This window comes from Erpetoichthys calabaricus, chromosome 3 (assembly GCF_900747795.2).
Source record: "Erpetoichthys calabaricus chromosome 3, fErpCal1.3, whole genome shotgun sequence".
Taxonomy (NCBI): Eukaryota; Metazoa; Chordata; class Cladistia; order Polypteriformes; family Polypteridae; genus Erpetoichthys; species Erpetoichthys calabaricus.
The window spans coordinates 302,238,515-302,260,400 of NC_041396.2; the positions used below are offsets into that span (position 1 = coordinate 302,238,515).

The 21,886-nt window shown below is 40.6% G+C and overlaps 2 protein-coding genes across 2 annotated transcripts in view; both read left to right on the forward strand.

The window, feature by feature from the left end:
• The first annotated feature begins 1,817 nt into the window (after nucleotides 1-1,817).
• The window catches only part of dgkaa (diacylglycerol kinase, alpha a), a 185,120-nt gene continuing 165,051 nt past the window's right edge, over nucleotides 1,818-21,886 (forward strand). The window contains exon 1 of the mRNA XM_051925046.1: nucleotides 1,818-1,821. The gene's annotated coding sequence lies outside the window, so the exon portion shown is untranslated. The remainder of the gene's footprint in view (nucleotides 1,822-21,886) is intronic.
• rnf41 (ring finger protein 41) overlaps nucleotides 6,719-21,886 on the forward strand; it is a 117,068-nt gene continuing 101,900 nt past the window's right edge. Inside the window, exons 1-2 of the mRNA XM_028798608.2 lie at nucleotides 6,719-6,847; nucleotides 6,931-7,049. The gene's annotated coding sequence lies outside the window, so the exon portion shown is untranslated. The remainder of the gene's footprint in view (nucleotides 6,848-6,930; nucleotides 7,050-21,886) is intronic.

Genomic DNA, 21,886 nt, shown 5'->3' on the forward strand with positions numbered 1-21,886 from the left:
GCTTCTGCAATGCATAAGACTTGGGCATTGATGATCCTTCTGTACATGGGCAGTGACCTGAAAAAAGAAAAATACAGAACCGGGACACTTCACGTGCCTGTAATATACAGTATATACTACTCAAATAAATGAGGGGAACACTTAAATCATACATTGAATCTTGATGAATGAAATATTCAAGTGGAAAATCTTGACTGAGTAAACCTGTGTAATTTGTTGAGAGAAAAATGATGTAACAACGGTCAATGGAAACCAAAATCACCAACCTATTGAGAGCTGATTCAACATCACACCAAAAATTAGAGTCAAAAACTAAAATTCCATTCTGATTCAACTTGTGTGAATTTCATTACAGCAACTCCTAATGTAACTCAGTAGTGGGCATTGCCCCCACATGCATGTATGGACCCCCTACAACTTCTGGGCATGCTGCTGATGAGACAGCGGCTGGTGTCCTGGGGGAATCACCTCTCATACCCAGATCAGGGCATCAGTGACCTCCTGGGCGGTTTGTGGCTACTTGGTGGTGTCAGATGCACCGATACATAATGTCCCTGTGGTTCTCATTTGGATTCAGGTCTGGGGAACGTGAGGGCCTGTCAATGGTATCAATGCCTTTGTCATCCAGGAACTGCCTGGGCATTATCCTGCACAAGGAAGAACCCAAGGCCTACTGCACCAGCATACGTTCTGACAATGGCTCTGAGGATTTCATCCCGATACTTAACAGCAGTCAAGGTACTGTTGCCTAGCATATGGAGGTCTGTGTGACCCTTCAAGGATATGCCTCCCCAGATTATCACTGACCCACTGCCAAACCGGTCATGCTGGATGACGTTGCAGGCTGCATAACGTTCACCACGTTATCTCCAGAGTCTTTCATGTCTGTCATGTTTGCTCAGTGTGAACCTGCTCTCATCTGTGAAGAGAATAGGGTGCCAATGGTGGAGCTGCCAATTGTGTATTCTCTGGTGAATGCCAATCGAGTTGTACTGTGATGGGCTTTAAGCACTATCCCACTACAGAATGTCGGCCCTCATGTCACCATCGTGGAGACTGTTTGTGACAGTTTGGTCAGAAACATGCACACCAGTAGCCAGCTGGAGGTCATTTTGTAGGGCTCTGGCAGTGCTCCTCCTGTTCCTCCTCACACAAAGTGAGTTCTACTGTGGGGTTGATGCCCTTCTATTGCCCTGTCCAGCTCTCCTTGTGTGATGATCTGTGTCCTGGTATCTCCTCCATGCTATTGAGACTTTACTAGGAGACACAGCAAACCTTGCTGCGATGGTACGTATGGATGTGGAGGAGCTGGACTACCAGTGCAACCTGAATTGGCCTCATGCTACTAGTAGTGACAAGGACACTAGAAGAATGCAAAACTAGACAAGAATCAGTCAGGAAGGATATGGAGAGAGTTTGATCATGGGAAAGGTGCCTTATAAATAAAATGTTTTACTGTTATTATTATGAGGGACGTGCAAAAAGTTTCCACACATTAGTATTTTCATTGGAAACGGTGAAGGCGAGAGGAGTAGTAATCGGGCATTAAAAAGTTGGTACAACGCTGGGAAAATTACATCGCAAAGGAAGGTGACCATGCAGAAAAGTGATGTCATTTGTTTTTTAAATTCTTAATAAACAGAGTTAAAAAAAGTGCAGAAACTTTTGGAACGTCCCTCGTATTATTATTATTATTATTATTATTGTCTGTGCCCACCATTCCATTTTTTGGGGGGTTGTCCTGCTATAGGCTCTCCAGTGCACCTGTTGTCACTTTCATTTGCACCCAGCAGGTAATGTTGATTCACAATCGCTTCTGGTTCCTAACTGGACAGACTGATATCCCTGAAGGTTCACTGACTTGGTGTTAGACTGGGATAATTAAGTGTTCCCTTCATTTTGTTTTGAGCAGTGTATTTGAAACCCATGCAAAATCATTCCTGATTAAATAAACACGTTAAAAATGCACTTGTTACTTTAGTCCTCCACACCCCGACCCTTTCTCCACTCTGCTGCGTGCCTTTCTGGTCCTTGAGTGCAAAAGTCAGTGCCCATCTATGTTTATTTTATGTAACCGGCAGCACGGTGAGTCTATTCATGTTTCATAAATGGAGCTACTGAATGTACAACAAGTTGTGTTGTAATGATCTTTAAGTATTCTCTCCTCATTATATTTTTATTATGATCTACTTATATAATACGCTACTGTGGTTATCCGTTTGTTTGCCCAGGACTTTAAATCACCTGTAGCTCGCAAACTGTTTGAACTATTGATCTGCAATTTGGTACATATATACTACATGACCTTTACTATCCACTTTCAGGGTGGGAATTATTATCATTTTATTGTAGAATCAACTCTCGGCAGCGGCCAACAAGGCGGCCGTGCGTTGCATGCGTACGGGCGCCGTTCTCATCCCTCCCACCTTGCCGTCACTTCCCCTACCTCTTCATATCTTAAATCATTCTTGAGGCAGATTGAAGACTTAAGTGCCAGCTTAAGTGAAAAATTAAGGAAAACTTACCAAGGAATTGCAATACAAACACTGACTTAATCAGTTTTAACGCAAAAAGATGCCAATGAAAGAAGAGATGAAGCGGGCCGCTAGGGTGGAGAAAAGAAGAGCTGCTCAGGAAGCAGCAAGCGCATCAACCTCTGAGCAAACGAATACTAAACGTACAGAGAAAGAAAATGAAAACTTTGAAGAGCGCACTTGGCATTTACGACAGGCTGATGCACAGCGAAAGAAAATGGCTCGAGCAACTGATACCAAAGAACAGACGATACAACAAAGACAGGCCAACACTGAGCGAAAGAGAATCGTAAGAGCAAATGAGATGGAGGAAGAGGCTAATCGACGTTGGCAATCAGTGTTCAAACGTGCCAGAATTGCAAAGGCAAATGAGACAGAACAAAACGCCATCCAGCGACGACAAAGAGACGTTGGTCGCGTGAGAATAGCTAGAACGCTCTCAAGTCAAGTGTATTCACTGCACATTATTATGCAGTGCGCTGTTACTGGTAATTATTATAATACACAGCACAAATAAATCACAAAAAGCATAGATTATAGTTTAAAAAAAACAGCTTGTGGAAGGCAGATCAAGTATACTGAGCAGCCTGATTTGATAAGTTTGTAGAGTGAGGCAGCAGTCCAGTGGTCAAAAAATAACAGACAGGATTAAACTTAATGGAATTGTGTCCCCCCCTTAAAGATGCAGCAAAAATATAACACATGTAACATTAATGTTTATTTGCCTTTGTTTTAGAGACTATTTGTTAAACCAGCAGCTTCAAAAAGACGCATGTTGGATTAGGTTAGCTTACTTGACACTGAAAAGGCTCTCTAAAGTGTCAGTTTTAAAGATGTTATAATAGTAAAAATCACGAGTGGTCTCCTCTAGACTTTCTCGTATACTCACATATGGGGATGGATATTTGAGGAGTAAACCGCAGGACAATGATTATATTTTTATATTATGTACATTAAAGAACCATCAACAACAAACCAAATCAAATTAATAATATATTGAACAATTATTATAAAAGTAAAGTTGAATAAATCGGACTCTGTAGCTGCATGAAAGAAAAAAAAAATCGAGTACGTGTTCACGTAAAGTACCACTTCAGCTTAGCAGAAATAGCCCAAAAGTTGATAGAAATCTACGTTTTGTACTGAATAATTGTATGCAAAATTTAGTTGACCTAAGTGAAAGGGTACTCAAGTTATCGTGTTTACACACACTGTCACAAAAAGTACGATGAGACATGAAAAGGTTTGGGGCAGCCACCCTTATATTATATCCTGGCTCATGCGAGTCCAAAACAGAACTGAATTGCTGCCTTAAGATGGCGGCTTTTAAAAACAAGTGGAGGAAGTGATGTCATCAGCCCCGGGACCGGAAATGTCGTCATCGGCAGCGCCAGGACAGAAAGTGATGTCATCGGTATTTCCTGAGAATGGTCTGTAAGGGATTGAGAGATGCAAATAGTGCACCTCGCCACCCTCTGGTCAGACACGGAGTTACTATTATTCAGGCCCTTTAGTTGTCTCCTAATCGCACGTGTGTGACAACACACACACGCAGACATAATTTCAGAAATGGTATTTTCTGACTTGGGGAGGTCTAAAATGTCGAGATTCATTAAAATCTCAACATCGAATTTTTGGATGATTACAATACTTTCCCTATACTTTGTATATGAGAAAGTATAAAGGAAAATCAAAAGTGAAATGGAACTGAATCAGGGACAATATGTATTTTTAGGGCGCTGGAGACATGTTTATAATCTGTTGATATGCTGCATTTGTCATACAGCTGAGCTCGGAAGTCACAATTGCAAAATTTTCAACCTCCATGTGTTTGCGCTTCCCAAGTGGGACAGTAAACATGGATGTCGCCTGTGAAAGCTGGGGTTTCAGCAACAAATGCTAACAAATAGTTCTATAGTCCGGATCAAAGATAAAAAACAAGATGAGAAAGAAAGGCGCAAAAAGTTATGTTGTCATGTCTTAAAATGTTTTTCATGTTCTTGGCCAAGATAAATAGTACTATTTCTGATTGGGAGCTATAATTTCAAAAGTGCACAAAGCAACCATTGAGCACAGTGTAGGAAGAGTAGCGCGTATCAAGCTTACATTGGCTAGTCCATTACTGTTCATTATCTTCTCACTATTCAGTCGTAGAGGAGGAGTGAATGAAGACAAAACTGTGTGCCATTATAAACAATGCTGCACATTCTCTCTCTGACACACCAACACTGAGGACGTTCAGCTAACAAATTATTCAGCAGAAGTGTGTCAAAAAACGCAACTGGGAGTCCTTAATACCAACAACAATATTTCTGTATAGCACCTCACTGGGACTGCCAAGTCAGAGGTTTTCTTATATTTTTTTTAAATATTCTTTCCTTTTTAGCGGTTCTGGGGTGTGTTCAGATCATAGTGTAAGTATATATACATTTATTTATCTACTTATGTATTTATTTATTGAAAGAGCTTCTGTTAAAAGCCAAATTTCCCCCAGAGGACAAAAATAAAGTCCAACCTATCTGCCTAAATAAACCTATAAAGTGTTGCTGTTCTTCCTGTTCATAGTGTACATTGCCATTTTGGATTGATGTCATAATCAAGTTGGATAGATTCGGATTTAAGATTAGGAATTCTGAATTCGGAGACCCCTCTCTTTCCGTTTTCCGAGTCAGATCAGAAATAAGTTCTAAATTTTAGTTGAATTCAGTATAATACACCAGTTACCCAAAAAGCAGAGCAGGGCAGTAGAAAAATCTATCCATTTTATAAATGACAATAGAAACTAACAATTAAAAATTATAAAAATTGATTAAGGAAGTGATGTGCAAACTACATTAACATACCTGGAGTAACACAATGGCAAAATTTGTGTGAGGTATGAAAAACTGGACTGTTCTTTTACAATCGAATGTCAGCGTTTGCCTTCGACTAAGAATCGTTTCATATACACTCAATTTGTATCTGAGTTGAGGTGTTTCTGACAGCTCTATTTTGAGACCAAATGCTGCGGACAGATGAAGGTAAATAAAATTGAACACTTTGGCCACAGCCACAAAAACTTTGGAGATAAAAAATTAACATTTGAAGAAAAGAACACCTTGCCATCTGTTAAGTAGACTTGTGCATCTGTTATGCTTTGGGTTGTGTGGCAGCTAGTGACACAGGAAATAAGTGAGTGTGTACATGGAGGCAAGGATTCCAGAAAGTGTCAACAAATCCTTGAGGAGAATGTCAGAAGGTCAATAAGGAAACTGAAAAACTGATGATTTCTACAAGAAGACAATGACCTAAAACACAGCTGAAAGTCTACAATGACGTTCCTCATGACTTCAACTGGTATCCGTTTTTGGCTTTTTGAAAAGCTGGTAACCCCACCATTCAAACATCTTTAGCACGTGTCCTGCGTTATTCACTGCTACGGCTATTTTGAGTCACAACTACCCTGAAAAAGAAAAAGCGAGTTTAGAAAATCAATTCAAGGAGAAAGCAATTAAGAACAATATTACTAAATGCTATGAAACGGGTAGCAAACATCCCAAGAAAGAAGAGGATGGACAGGCATAGTGGTTTAGGCTTTAGACTTCAAATCCAGATGTTATGGGTTCAAACCCAACTACTGACTATACGCAAGTTACTTCACCTGTCTGCACTCAAAGTGGAAAGACAAAAGTAATGTAACAACCTGAATCTCTAAAGTGTTAATGTAAGTTACCCTGAATAACGGCATCAACCAAATAAGAAAATGAACTGATGAAGCTAATTGTTCGAATCAGTCAACAGATATAAGTGACGATGAATTCAATCGAACTTTGTGAGAACGCTTCAAGAAGGTGAAAAACTATCCTGACTGCGCAAATAAATTTTATCTTAGCGCTTAAATGTAATGATAATTTCTTAGTATAAATGAATACGCACGAAATAACCCCACAGCGCCTCCATTTTGGGTTAGAAAAAGCGAATAATCGGAGATCCCGCCCGATTCGTTAGTTATTCTGTCTCTGAGTGGTGGTTGTAGTTTGTCAATCTACTGTTATCCCGCCTACTAACGGGAGTGGGCTGTGACATACCCCACAGACCAAAGAGGTGAAACGACGAAACCACGCCCACCAGGCAATTCATTGGTAGGTATGCGGCTTCCACACGTCTGCGTCTCCGAGTTCGCTGGCACGTCGGTCCTTTTGTGCTCCACCCATTGGTTGCGTAGTAGTTTACTGTGGAGACCCGGATCTGGCAGAATGTGACAGACTAGATTTGGAGGAGGAGGAGGAGGAGGAGTTTGTGAGGTTTTTAAACGACGTTCGCACAGCAAAAAGGTAAGGCTGAATTATATCTGTTGGGCATCTTGGGGTATAGCCTTGCTTAGTTTACTTTACTGATAATAGTGTTTTTTTTGTAGCGCATGCGGGTTCGAAGGTGGGCTCGGGCTCCTTCAGGCTCGGCTTAGTAGGAAAGTGCGGCGTCTGAATGGAGAGCGGAGAGAGAAGGAGGCCTCTGGAGCGAGACGGATAAGAGCAGGTAAGGAATTTCCATCGTTTCTTTTTATCCCCTTGGCTTTTTTGACGCATCTAATGTAACAAAATAAAAAAACAAACAAAAAACGCACATGGTGTTTTTCTTCTGAGAAAAAGTACAACCTGTAAATAGGAAATAAGTTTAGAAAGAGAGCGCCTTAGAATGGCTGAGGTAACGGTGATGTTACAGGCTACCTCTGCCTCTCCTTGTTTGCAGTTTAATTCATTATCCTTTGAATTGCATTACGGAGGTTTCTCTCATCCTTGGCAGCGTGCTACCCAGGTATGGGGAGCTGTATTTATTTAGTCGGATTGTTGGTTCTGGAAACTGTTGGTATTTGGTGTTTTCAATTCCAGATGTCTTAATAGTTTTTTAGTTCAATTTTCGGAATCCATATTTACTAATATAGGGGTCGATTGAGTCAATCAAAGAGCACGATGCAGCAAACAATCTTTGAGAAACACCAGTGCATTCTTGCCTCCATTCATTGGTGTACTCTAGAGTTGTACTCTTCCGGTTTTTGTTGGAAACCTACATTAACCCGAGGAGATCATGCAGGCTGTATGCAGAAGGCAGTCCAACGCTGAGCTGAATTTGGATTCAGTCTCTGAAACTTATGCAATACCCGTTAGACCCACAGGCATCCCTTGTTATTAGCACCCCTTATTGAAGGGTAGATAGATAGATACTTTATTAATCCCAAGGGGAAATTCACATACTCCAGCAGCAGCATACTGATACGAAAACAATATTAAATTAAAGATTGATAACAATGCAGGTAAAAACAGACAATTACTTTGTATAATGTTAACTTTCCACCCCCCGGGTGGAATTGAAGAGTCGCATAGTGTGGGGGAGGAACGATCTCCTCAGTCTGTCAGTGGAGCAGGATGGTGACAGCAGTCTGTCGCTGAAGCTGCTCCTCTGTCTGGAGATGATCCTGTTTAGTGGATGCAGTGGATTCTCCATAATTGATAGGAGCCTTTTGAGCGCCCGTCGCTCTGCCACGGATGTCAAACTGTCCAGCTCCGTGCCTACAATAGAGCCTGCCTTCCTCACCAGTTTGTCCAGGCGTGAGGCGTCCTTCTTCTTAATGCTGCCTTAATGTAAATTGTTATTGAAGAGTTATTTATTTACAATCATGGTATACGGTAATGTACCACATGCAATGACATTCTAAAATGCTGCATAATTTATGTATTAAAAAAAAAATCTATGGCGTTTTTTGGAGCTAAAAGGTACTGGGGCCTATGATGGTGCCTGCAGCCATGGGCACTACCATCTTTTCCAGGACATCTTGTAGGCTGTTGCCAAGGATGGACAACAAGACGTATAGGTGCAAATGTGCATTTTTCATATTTATATTAAAAAGCAACAACCAGTGTCAAAGTGTGATGCAATAAAATTCTTCGAATAAATAAGTTATCAATAAATCCATAAAACTGTTCAGTGAATATAAAAATGGTCAAATACCAGTAAGATTCCAATCCATATTACTAACCGAGAATGGTAAACCGGATGGCATGGACGCAGGCACACTGCAAAAACCGGATGGCATGGATGCAGGTACACGGCGATGGGACCATGAGACATGCTGCGCAGGCGCGTACAGCGTGTGTCTCATAAACCGCAAGCGAAGTCGTATCCACCGTGAACGAAGGAGTCACGGCCCAAACACGAAAGAGCTCAACTGACGTGAATGAGAAATGAAGCAACAATGCGCCCATAGCTAACGACTAGCGACACAGCCACACAAAAAAGAGGATTCTGCACTGCAGCCCAGATTCAAACGGAAGAGGCTACGGAGGTCCCACAGGTCCACAAAGATAGTACGAAAGGCAAAGGCACCTACACAGCATAGTGAAACCCGACAGTACGGAAGGCGCAGGCGTCACCGCCATATTGTGAGTGGCACTACTGCGGAGTGAAGGCGCAATCGTCACCGCCATATTGTGAGTGGCACTACTGCGGAGTGAAGTTAGGAATAATGTGCTGCTTGGGATTGTACAAACCGCTGAACGCTTTACACCAAATTCAAACACAATACAGCTCAATGATACAGCATGGACAAATACAATGAACATAGGCGCCTACAACACGCATGTGAAACTGCGGAAGCAAAGCAGGCACGGAGGGTTGGCGAGCAAAGCGAGCAGGGGGCGAAGCCCCCTAGTAAACAAATAAAACCAAGAAATAAAATTAGATCCACTATCAGCCTTCACACATATTGTCTCTGTCTGTGTCTATTTCTGTCTCTGGCGAATGCGGTCCTCCTTGGTGCCCTCCGCCACTTAAGTTGGTTACACAAGGAAGCCCTTGGAGCCCTTTATCACCATTTATACATCTCGCTAATCAGGTTTGATCATCCTTGGAGCTTCTCCAGACTGGTTCACTCACCTTCTCTCACGCTGGATTGACCTCTGCCTCTCTTTCTCTTGACCTTTATGTCCTTTTCCTCCTCTTCACTGGATCACCCAGATCTTTTAAACCTCTGTAAGTGTAGGTGCTGTTCTTAAGCAAACCACAGAGCCGATAATGACTGATGGCTGTGCCAATTGCTCTCATGCTCGCTCCCCTACACTCGCAAGTATGAGTTACACTGTTTTATAAAATCCTGCAGCTCGTTTATCACCATAGACTATAACATGCTGTGCCACAGGGTTTCTGTTTGGGGGGGGAATTAAATAAGGCAAAAATGTTTTCAAGTATTGAACTGTGCCTTGTGATCGCACATATGATGCAAAACATTGTACCCCTGTTATTTTAAGAAGAAAAAAACAAAAGGAAAGTGTTTGTGAAATTCAGCCAGCTTAAAAAGAGATCAGCTGAGTACTTCACTTTTTTTGCGAGTCTTTCTCCGCTGTATCCTTTAAGCCCCAGGGGCATGGATTCACGATTCAGAAAGTCGTCATCATCAAGCGCTGTTGTTGACATTGAGTGTTCAGGTTTTGAGTTGCTGTCTGTTTTGTAGACAACTAGACAATAATAACTGAAAACGATGCACATCTTTCACTTTTCTGAAGCTTATTTCTTTATTCCACTAAGATGTTGCCTGCTGCCCCCCCAGTATCAACATGCATGTGTGCACTTTGGTTGTCTAGCAGGAGAAAGCAAGTAATCAAGTGACAAGAACTGAACAGATGTTAGAGACATACCTTTAGTTTTAATTAGGTTGAAGTTTAGTAAGTTTAGTGCAAATGTTTTAGCATAGGCAGAGTTATAGCACAGAGCCTTGCATTGCCAGGGTCTACATGATGTTTGTGTGTACTCCATGTGTGTTTACAGTTTGTTTGATATCCATAAGAGTCGGTGAGTTTATTGGCTCAAAAATACTATCCTTATGTCCGTTATATTTTTAGTAAGACTAATCATACATTAAAAAAATTCTGTTATTAGTTTTTGCGCATTCATCTACATTTAGTACAATCTGCCTTTTTCATTTTTCTGAGTATTTTTCTTTATCGAAGTGCACACAACGTGCCACTGAAAGTGCGACTTGCAGGTAGCGTGACTCTCAAAAATCCATGGCTTTTATTACAAATACAATACAGTGTAATCAGTCAGTCATTTTCCAACCCGCTATATCCTAACACAGGGTCATGGAGGTCTGCTAGAGCCAATCCCAGCCAGCACAGGGCGTAAGGCAGGAACAAATCCCAGGCAGGGCGCCAGCCCACCACAGGGCACGCACACACCAGGGACAATTTAGGATCACCAATGCACCTAACCTGCATGTCTTTGGACTGTGGGAGGAAACCCACGCAGACACGGGGAGAACATGCAAATTCCATGCAGGAAGGACCTGGGAAGTGAACCCTGGTGTCCTTACTGCATGGCAGAAGTGCTACCTCCGTGCCGCTCCTGCAGTGTAATCAGTTCAGATTTATTATTGTTTGTTCAAAGTACAGTGAAACTCTTGTGTGATTTTTCAGCTGAACGCTGCCACTCACTCTTTAGGCATTGTAAAATAACAGCATAGAACGTAAGAGGTGTAAAGTAGCTGCCATTTAAGGGGAAAAAAATTGTACAATTTGAGTGCACATTTGTCTTTTACCAAGCATGGCAGAACATAACAGCTAATGAAACAAAACTGCATAAGCAGAAGTAGGATAATTAGTAGAATATAGGTTGGCAAGCTTGGGTGTCATAACTCCACCCATGGCGGCCGCTGTGAGCAAGAATATCCTTAGCTCGAGAAAATAGGACTTAGAATCTGTGATAAAATTTACTATTTCCAGTTTACTTTTATTGGCACAAGCATACTTCATTGACGAGGAACACGTTTTCTTAAATCAGAACCTTTGCTCCTTCAACGTGGATGTATTTGGGAAGTTTTCAAACTTTATTTATTTTTTTTTAAATAAACATTGGGACTCCACTACCCATTCACTCTGTTAATAAAACTCGAGCTGGCTAGTTTATTTTTTGTTTATTTATAAAGTACCAGTAATGGCGCTCTGCACAATAACATGCAGTGAATCCACTTGACTTGAGCATTCCTAGTTTTCCTCCTCTTTCTCTGTGCATTTAGCATTCGTTTGCTCAGAGGTTGATGCGCTTGCTGCTTCCTGAGCAGCTCTTCTTTTCTTCACCCTAGCGGCCCGCTTCTTGGTCGGCATCTTTTCGCGTTAAAACTGATTTAAGTCAGTGTTTTATGTTGCAATTCCTTAGTACGTTTTCATTAATTTTTTACTTAATCTGGCACTTAAGTCTTCAATCTTCCTCAAGAATGATTTAAGATATGAAGAGGTAGGGGAAGTGATGGTGAAGGTGGTAGGGAGTGAGAATGGCGCCCGTATGCATGCACCACACAGCTGCCCTGCTGCAGAGAGTTGATTCTACAATAAAATAAAAAGAGGAATAACCTTGGAAGTCAATCATCACCCCGAAAGCGGATAGTAGACATCACATAGTATATGTGTACCAAATTTCAGGTCAATAGGTCAAATGGTTTGCGAGCTACAGGTTATTTAAAATCCTGCAGACAAACGGACAGCCACGGTTGTGTATTGGATATAAAGATGCTTCACTTTAGATGGCAGTTTTGTGTGGCAAGTTAATATATACCATGATTGTGAAGAAATAACTTGAGCTTGAAAAAATACTGAACTTTTCCTTTAAATTAAAATTCTAACATTGTCACCTAGTTAATAAAAAGTTAATTTTTTAGAATTGAATTTTTTTTTTTTTTTAATTAACTGTGTTGCCCACATCGAACCATGGGGTTTAGGTTAAATTCCTGACATAGCCTCTGTTTTTGTGACATTTGTACACACTCTGTAAGTCTGCATGGGTTATTTGGTGGTAAAATTTCCTTCCACAAACACATGGAAGATTGTTGATCTGCTGTCACTGCCCTGCTCACTGACAGACTCAGGCGATCGTTCCTCCCCCAAACTATTCGACTCTTCAGTTCCACCCGGGGCGGGGTAAATGTTAACATTATTCAAAGTTCTTGTCCGTTTTTACCTACATTTTTATTACTCTTTTTAATATTTGTTTTTTTGTATCAGTATGCTGCTGCTGGAGTTTGTGAATTTCCCCTTGGGATTAATAAAGTATCTATCTATCTATCTGATCTGATCTATCTGATCTTGTTCAGCCACTGTAATTGCATACTGGGCCATTGCAGTGACTGCAAGTTTACATATAGCAATGTCTGCAGCGGTCCTGTGATGCTAGTGGAAAAAGAAAAAGGCTTTGGCTTCTTTTGACCTTAATGGGAAAAGCAAGTTGAGGTAATGTACTAATTATTGACACCTATTAGGAAAAATGGTTTGGTATTGCAAGGCAGATTTTAGATCTTCCTGTTTAAATACTCGGAGCATTTAGTTTTTGTTTTTATATTTTTTGCATAAATGGAACAGATGTGAGCTTTCATGTGTATCTGAATTTAATTGTGCAGGCTGACCCGCACTGGGTTTTAGGGATTAGGCATGTTAAAGGTGTGCTTTACTTTTACAAGAAGTTGTTTCACTTTTTGTGTTTGGTATGAAATTATCAGAAAACTTTAAAAATTCTCCTTTCCTTGAAGTTCATGTTCAAAGCATTTTTTTTTAAACGAAAAATTAAAATTTTTACATTTTTAATTAAAAATGTTTCATTTTGTACATTTTTTTTTTAACCCTAACCCTCCAGAGTTGTAAGAGCTGTTACTAGTTTGATGCATCCTTCTGAGATGAAGGTGAACTTCATTTTTAGAGTCTAGGATATTTGTTACAGCATAGAGGTAGAGTAGAGGTGTATAAGTTCAGTGAGGTACCCTACTGATTCAAACCAACTATTCCACGTGGTGTTTCCTGCCTCGGGTTCCTGGCAGACTTCTTGAACAAGGCAGACTTTACCCACATCACTAGTGATGCAGCCTTTCTGAAGTATTTATGGTGCTGCCAGGTCTCTCCCACCAAACTGATGACATGACACAAGCAGGTTGAATGTACAGTACACTGTTAGGCATAACCCCTTTTAAAACTTCCTGGTCTGCTTTCAGACAGTATAATACATTGTCTGTAACCACTGCTAAACTGTCATTAAGATTCAGCTAGTTGTTGTGAAGGGACTGAAGTGCTGCCTGTGAAAAGGTGGAAAAGTTGCAGCTCTCCATAAAGATAACATCTGTCAATGGTAATGGTGTAGAACTCACACTATAACATGGCGTAAGCACAAAAGCGGGAATGTGCGTACACACAGAAAAATCCAGATGCAAGAATCTGTGCGTACGCAAACTTTCACGTTCTTCCACTACATAAATCTCGATCAGCGTGAAAAGTAACGCACATGCACGCACCTTCTGTCCCGCCCCAACTCCTCCCAGAATTATGCCTCTTTGAATATGCAAATCGATATAAATAGCCTTCTGTGAAAAGACAATGGGAAAAGCACAGGGGAAAATATAAGAATTTCAGCGAATACCAAGTGGAGACAAAGGAAAAACGTACTATTTGTTGGTTTAAACAGTGATATAATCAACAAAAGAAAGTTGATCGAGTGACATAGTGTCGGAGAAACTCGAAAGCTCAAGTTCACAAAGTCGCACAGTGCCCGAAATAAAAAAGAAGTTGTCACATATCAAAGTCAGCGTGAAAAGGCAACTCGTAGCACACCGTCTGAGTGTCATGTGAAAGCTTATTAGGGTACAGAGAAAAAAATAGGCACACAGTGGGGGGAAAAAAGCACGAAATGTCAACTTTAATCTCGAAATTTCCACTTTAATCACGTAGTTTATTTTGTCATTAAAGTAGAACATCATAAACTTCATCTTAAAATCTAATTTACTGGTTTCTCAAATCCCATCGTAACTAAAGTAGGACGTTAAATGCTTTGTTCTGTGTTTGATCTTCTATGTGCTCTATGTGTGTGAATCACTACGTGCTTCCGTTCTTTCTCTTTCTCCGACAGGACACAGAATCCATTACATTCGTGATATTACAGCTCTCTGAATAGTTAAAATACTGAGATATCTTTTTCATAATGATAGGAATGAAAGCATGTTATTAAACATGGGAACACGGTGGCGCAGTGCTTGTTCATATCTCACACAAGAGACTTGCTGCGCCATGCGCGACCTTCGATGAAATAATTTATCACAGAAGTACTGTCTCTTTCAAACGTACTAACCTCCAATTCCTGTCCTTACTTTTCTTTCTCCAAATACCCAATCGCCACACAATTACCTCTGTAATAGACCTTAAGCCATCTGTAAGCTTAGAACGCCGAAATCAAAACTTTTAAGGAACATTGAAATATCTTCATAGTACATGTTTAATTATTCTATCCGTCTATCCTTCCAGTGTCGCGTCAGCACCAGCAATAATACAGCGCAAGGCAGGAGCTATCCGTGAACTAGCTATTGCTGCGGCACTGTGTCCTCACATGTTTAATTATTAACAATACTGATTATTTAAATAAAGTTAGTTTTATCTGTATACTATAAGCAACATATTTTGCTGCATTTCATCTTAAAAATGATATCGTCATCATACGTAAATACGCGCTTTATAAAGTGGCGCAGGTTGTGCAATATTATAACTGTAGTGCAAGTTTACAGTGAGGTGATTGTACTTATAAGTCCAAACAGTTCTACAAGGAGCACTTGGTAGACTGATTGAGTGCGTTTATAGTTCTTGGGATGAAACTGTTTCTGAACTGCGAGGTCCGTACAGGAAAGGCTTTGATGCGTTTTGCCGTGACTGAGGTAGTGTGTGTTTGAAACTGTATACCAATAATTCTCTTTCCGATCAACTGCTGTAGATGCTGTGATTCCCCACTCAGATACAGTGGTATAAATACTCCGAGTGGTGCAGTGAGAGTAATATGGAAAAAGATGATCCGCTGTGGCAACCCTTAATGGGAGCAGCTGAAAGAAGAAGAAGATGCAGTGAGAGTAACAATGCTAAAGCAGTTATGGTATTTGGAATACTATGGCTATTCCCTGGACCATTATATTGCTACAGGTTAATTACAATCAGATGCATTACACTAATAAACAATATGCAGTTAATTTCCGTGTATTTATAAAGCCACGTCTGGAATGTGGGTCTAAGAAAGAAAGGGTAACCACACAGGAACAGTAGCACTACCGAGCGGAGAAATTGCGTACGCCAGGGTATGAGGTACTGTGGAAATGTGTGTGGCTTTACGCCAAGTTTAGGTTTTATACATCACGATTTGAGCATACTAACATTCGTACGCAACATTTCTGTGCGTACGCACCGTTTATACATGAGGCCCCTGGTCTTCAGTACCTGTAATTGTAATTATGTATATTTATTTCTAATGATTCTTAAACCTTAAACATTTACAGATTGAAAATGTCCATCATTACATCTGTAGCTTCATCTACTACATATCTTAAAATAATTAATTACAAAGCAAAAGCAAACTAATCTGCAAGGCGCTAAATCCGGGAATTAAACAGAAAAAAAGAGAGTGACCCGTTTTTAAGGGCTCGTTGCATCTGAGGGAAAGCCTGCTCTTCTGTCCGGGTTTGTAGGTGCTGACTTTATAACGGAAGAGTCAAATGTGGACCTTACGTGACTCATCACCGAGAGGCAAAACATTTATTAAATCCAGAAACATTATTGTTAATTTTTAAAAGGGTACTATGGTATGCTGACAAAACTTGCAGAAATGTTGTTGTCCAGATTCGTAAAAGTTGTTGTGCCCTCAATTTCGCAGTTAAGGTCATGTTTCTTAGTTTTTTTCAACGTAGTTAAGGTATCTGATACTGCTTGTTTCGAGATTTGTGTCTCGTGCAGCTAGCTAATTTGTGTGCCTTTAACAAGAAAACATGCAGGAAACACGCACACAAACAGAGGCACGACTAAATTTCTACGAAGAATTGCATTTGTTCAAAAAACAACAAACTAGAAAATAGTATCTGAATGATAGAACTATAGATTATTCAACCGTTTTAATTTATTGGGAAGTTTTGTAACAGTCACCCTTTCGGTCTTTAAATTCCACACATTTCCATTTTAAAATCTAAAATCCGTTTTTATGCATTAATTCTGTGATTCTGTCCGTGTTTTCCACATTGCGGAAATCATAGGGCCCTAGATTTCTCATCCTAGTTTTGTGTGTCCATGTAAATACACTGAAAGTTGGTGACGCTGCAGCATTAACAGTACCCTTCACTGGAACCAAAGGGCCTAGGCCAAAACCTGGCATTATCCCTCCTCCACCAAACTTTACAGTCAGGAAGGTAGCCTTCTCCTGGCATCCACCAAACCCAGATTCATCCATCAGACCACCAGATAGTGAAGCGTGATTCACCATTTCAGACATGTTTCCACTGTTCAAGTCCAATGTGTGCTTTACAGTACACCACTCCAGCTAATGCTTAGCATTGCGTATAAATGATCTTGGGCTGCTTGGTCGTGGAAACCCATGTCACTGTCGCACAGTTCTTGTGCTGATGTTGCTTCTCAAGGAAGTTTGGAACTCTGTTTTAGGTGATGTCACAGAAGAGAGGTGATTTATGTGCACTTCAGCAACTGGTGGCCCCAGTCCATGACTTTCTGTGGTCTACCACTTAATGGCTGGCTGTTGTTGCTCCTCCTCGATATTTCCATTTCATGATAATAGCATTTACGGTTGACCAGGGCATATCTGGCACAGCAGACTTGTGATAAAGGTGACGTCCAACAACCGTGTCATATTTAAAACTATTCAGTACAATCCAATATCTGTCAATGGAGATTTCATTGCTGTGTGCTCAGTTTTATGCACCTGTTAACAATGGGTGTGACTGAAACACCTGATTTTCACATAGTTTTGGCCAAACAACTGTGCTATAAAAAAGTAGAATATGATGGCATACTGCTTTTCTTTGAGTGGCTTGTACACACTGGGGTGAGCAATTCAGGGAGTCGGCTCACTTCTGATGAACTGATAATTACGTAACTGAGGAAGTTACAAGGAAGCAAAATACTTGCTAACTACGTCCAGTTCTGTTTTTACAACTCCATAATGCTGCAAAAGAAAGAAAAGATTGTCCCTCAATTTTGTGTATTCTACCTCTGCTTTCTACGGCTTGTGTTTCAGTCCCGTCATTGCTTTGAACAAAATTGGACGGTGTTGCTGCCCTCCAGCTCAAGAGCAATTAGACATAATCTGTAGTAGGCTAATTGATTACTGTTCTGGCTGTTAATTGGTTTAAAAAAAAATTAGCCTTTGGGGTAAGTGGAGAATGTTTGAAGTAATCACTAAATTGTTCAGCTAGAGCAAGTAGATTGTTTAAATAAAAAACATGCCTTACAATATTAAACTATTTGGTGCATTTCAATAATATTATACCTTACTATACTAAAATATCCATTTTGCATAAAAATGTGGTTACATATGAGCCGTAGGCAAAATCTAACAGGTGGGAGAACCAGTCTGCAGTGTGAGCATGCCTTCTTCCAAGCTCAGCACCGTTTCTGTCAGCTTATTGGTAGTTGCAGGCAGATGAGTGCAAAGTGCCCAGTGAAGCTGATATAGCCAGTGGGCCCCAGCAGGTGGACTACGCCTACAATCATCATTTGCAAATTTTTAACTTTCAAGTCCAGATCTTTGGCACACAGAGATGAGGCTTCATGTTCCAGTGCCTTTAATCGAGACAATCCCTTTTGCCTTTACTACAGATTTTAAAAGTTATTTTGCTGTATTAGTTTACAATTGTTCGTTCCAATGATTGAATGCTTGCAAGTAACGGTAGACAGAGGCCATTACCATTCCATTTTCCAGTGCTGAATATGCTGCAAGGATGTTTTTTCCAGCCTTGATGACTGACTTCCACGCTTTTAGGTCACCAGCAGTTATAACTCGATTCCATTGTGGCAACAAGTGAACAGTCCCTTGGAGTTGTGAGTAGAATTTGTCTTTTGCTTTGTTGGCATTACCCTCTGTTGGAACACATGCAGCAATATTATTTTATTGTTCCAGAAAGTGATAGGACTGCACGTCAACTTGATGCTTTAGGACTGGCCTATTCAAATGGTGGTCCGCAGGCCACATGAAGCACAGAAGCAACTTCTGAGGGGCCCAGCCCGTGGTCCTGCCAGAAACTCGGAGAAAAACCGTGCAATTCCTACATGCGTTCCTACAGTGGTGCAGACTATGAGTGCAAGCTCTGCATAGCCTAGCAACATTCAACCTACAATGCAGTGGGTTGTTGTGTGTCTATAAGTGGTGGTAGTAGTCCATGATAGTAGTGATATATATATATATTTACAGTGGGTACGGAAAGTATTCAGACCCCCTTCAATTTTTCACTCTTTGTCATATTGCAGCCATTTGCTAAAATCATTTAAATTAATTTTTTCCCTCATTAATGTACACACAGCACCCCATATTGACAGACAACAAAAAGAATTTTTGAAATTGTTGCAGATTTATTAAAAAAGAAAAACTGAAATATCACATGGTCCTAAGTATTCAGACCCTTTGCTCAGTATTTAGTAGAAGCACCCTTTTGAGCTAATACGGCCATGAGTCTTCTTGGGAAAGATGCAACAAGTTTTCACACCTGGATTTGGGGATCCTCTGCCATTCCTCCTTGCAGATCCTCTCCAGTTCTGTCAGGTTGGACGGTAAACGTTGGTGTACAGCCATTTTTAGGTCTCTCCAGAGATGCTCAATTGGGTTTAAGTCAGGGCTCTGGCTGGGCCATTCAAGAACAGTCACAGAGTTGTTGTGAAGCCACTCCTTCGTTATTTTAGCTGTGTGCTTAGGGTCATTGTCTTGTTGGAAGGTAAAAACTTCGGCCCAGTCTGAGGTCCTTAGCACTCTGGAGAAGGTTTTTGTCCAGGATATCCCTGTACTTGGCCGCATTCATCTTTTCCTCGATTGCAACCAGTCGTCCTGTCCCTGCAGCTGAAAAACACCCCACAGCATGATGCTGCCACCGCCATGCTTCACTGTGGGGACTGTATTGGACAAGTGATGAGCAGTGCCTGGTTGTCTCCACACATACCGCTTAGAATTAAGGCCAAAAAGTTCTATCTTGGTCTCATCAGACCAGAGAATCTTATTTCTCACCATCTCAGAGTCCTTCAGGTGTCTTTTAGCAAACTCCATGCGGGAGTTGGCCTTAATTCTAAGTGGTATGTGTGGAGACAACCAGGCACTACTCATCACTTGTCCAATACAGTCCCCACAGTGAAGCATGGCGGTGGCAGCATCATGCTGTGGGGGTGTTTTTCAGCTGCAGGGACAGGATGACTGGTTGCAATCGAGGGAAAGATGAATGCGGCCAAGTACAGGGATATCCTGGACAAAAACCTTCTCCAGAGTGCTAAGGACCTCAGACTGGGCCGAAGGTTTACCTTCCAACAAGACAATGACCCTAAGCACACAGCTAAAATAACGAAGGAGTGGCTTCACAACAACTCTGTGACTGTTCTTGAATGGCCCAGCTAGAGCCCTGACTTAAACCCAATTGAGCATCTCTGGAGAGACCTAAAAATGGCCGTCCACCAACGTTTACCATCCAACCTGACAGAACTGGAGAGGATCTGCAAGGAGGAATGGCAGAGGATCCCCAAATCCAGGTGTGAAAAACTTGTTGCATCTTTCCCAAGAAGACTCATGGCTGTATTAGCTCAAAAGGGTACTTCTACTAAATACTGAGCAAAGGGTCTGAATACTTAGGACCATGTGATATTTCAGTTTTTCTTTTTTAATAAATCTGCAACAATTTCAAAAATTCTTTTTTTTTTGTCTGTCAATATGGGGTGCTGTGTGTACATTAATGAGGGAAAAAATTAATTTAAATTATTTTAGCAAATGGCTGCAATATGACAAAGAGTGAAAAATTGAAGGGGGTCTGAATACTTTCTGAACCCACTGTGTGTGTATATATATATATATATATAAATATAATTTTTTTTTTGTGACGGTGTGCCTGCTGTGACAGCAGGTCATGTCATTGACTACATATTAAATGATTCTATAATCCATTGTGTGCCGAGTCTAAGCTGTATTCCAGTTTCATCAAGTGAGTGTGAACATGGGTTTTTGCTAACCTGTTACTCCAATATAAACCTAAATAATGATGAGCAGTGTCTCTGCACTTCTCTTCGTACAATTGGTTGGCACTCCACTCAGACCCTTCCATCCTGCGAATTCATGGCTGTTACGAGGACGACCATCGACACTCAAAGCAAAGAACGAATTCGAAAGACTGCATTTGATGAAAACATGCAAACAGTTAAAACTCAATCAGTTTAAGCACTGATTGCTTTGCGGGACTACATAACTCTTTTGTAGAATGTAGAGCTCGTTATTAACCAGTGATTAATATAATTCGATTTTTCTAGAATTCTGTGTTTGTAATTTTCAACTATCAAGTACAATATTATGCAGTACAGTACACCTGTGCAGGTGGCATAATAGTAGTGCTACTCTTTACAATAAGGAGATCATGTGTTCATGTCCTGAAGTTTGCAAAGCGCTTTGGGTAGTAAGCAAAGCACTATATAAATATAAAGAATTATTATTATTATAATACTTGGTTGATTTGTCACATTCAAATTTTAAACATTCTGTTTTCACAAAATAAACAAAATGTGTAGCTCTAGGACTCTTGGTCGCTTTATATCTTCACAGCACCTCAGACTTGATCCAAGCACAGTGTATGCGTACCGCCACCTTTTTGTTTACAAAAAATGCACTGCTGATTGCACATGGTGATTTTAAAATGGACCTGTGTTCAGTAGATGTTGTATTCATGTGTGCTAATTACTGTTATCACTTGTTATGGGTTTGTGCACTGATAGCCTTGATAGTTCTTTGTTTATTCCGCTAAATGTGCATTGTGATGTACCTAGGTTCTATATGACCAAAATATTTATTTTATTTCAAAAGGTAAGCAAATGCTATTGCTGATACTGTGCACTGTTTTCTTTTTATGAAACACCTGTGTTCCTTATTCCTTGCTGCTGCACTCTATACGTTCTGGTATAGAGGTATGTTCTCATACCTTCTGGATGTGCATTTATTTGTTGTCTGCTCTTGTGCACAAGGACCTCTTCCCTGTGACTAAAGACCAAATGAAACTTGCTTTATTTTTATCAAAGTGAGTCGTAGACTATTTGGACATACTGTATCACATTTAGTGACCACACACCTTCCGACTTGCTAGGGTCGTGTAAATGAAGGCTACCATTGAATATCACTGAAAGTCTCCTAATGTGACATGACCTTAACTATTTCAGGAGGATCTGATCGTTGCTATCTGGTACTTCAACTGATACGTCACCTGATCCAGTTAATCCACAGTTCTGATCATTCTCCGAGCAAGATTCTGTAGCAAGTGACTTCACAGAATTTCACAGTTTCACAGAATTGTTTTCACA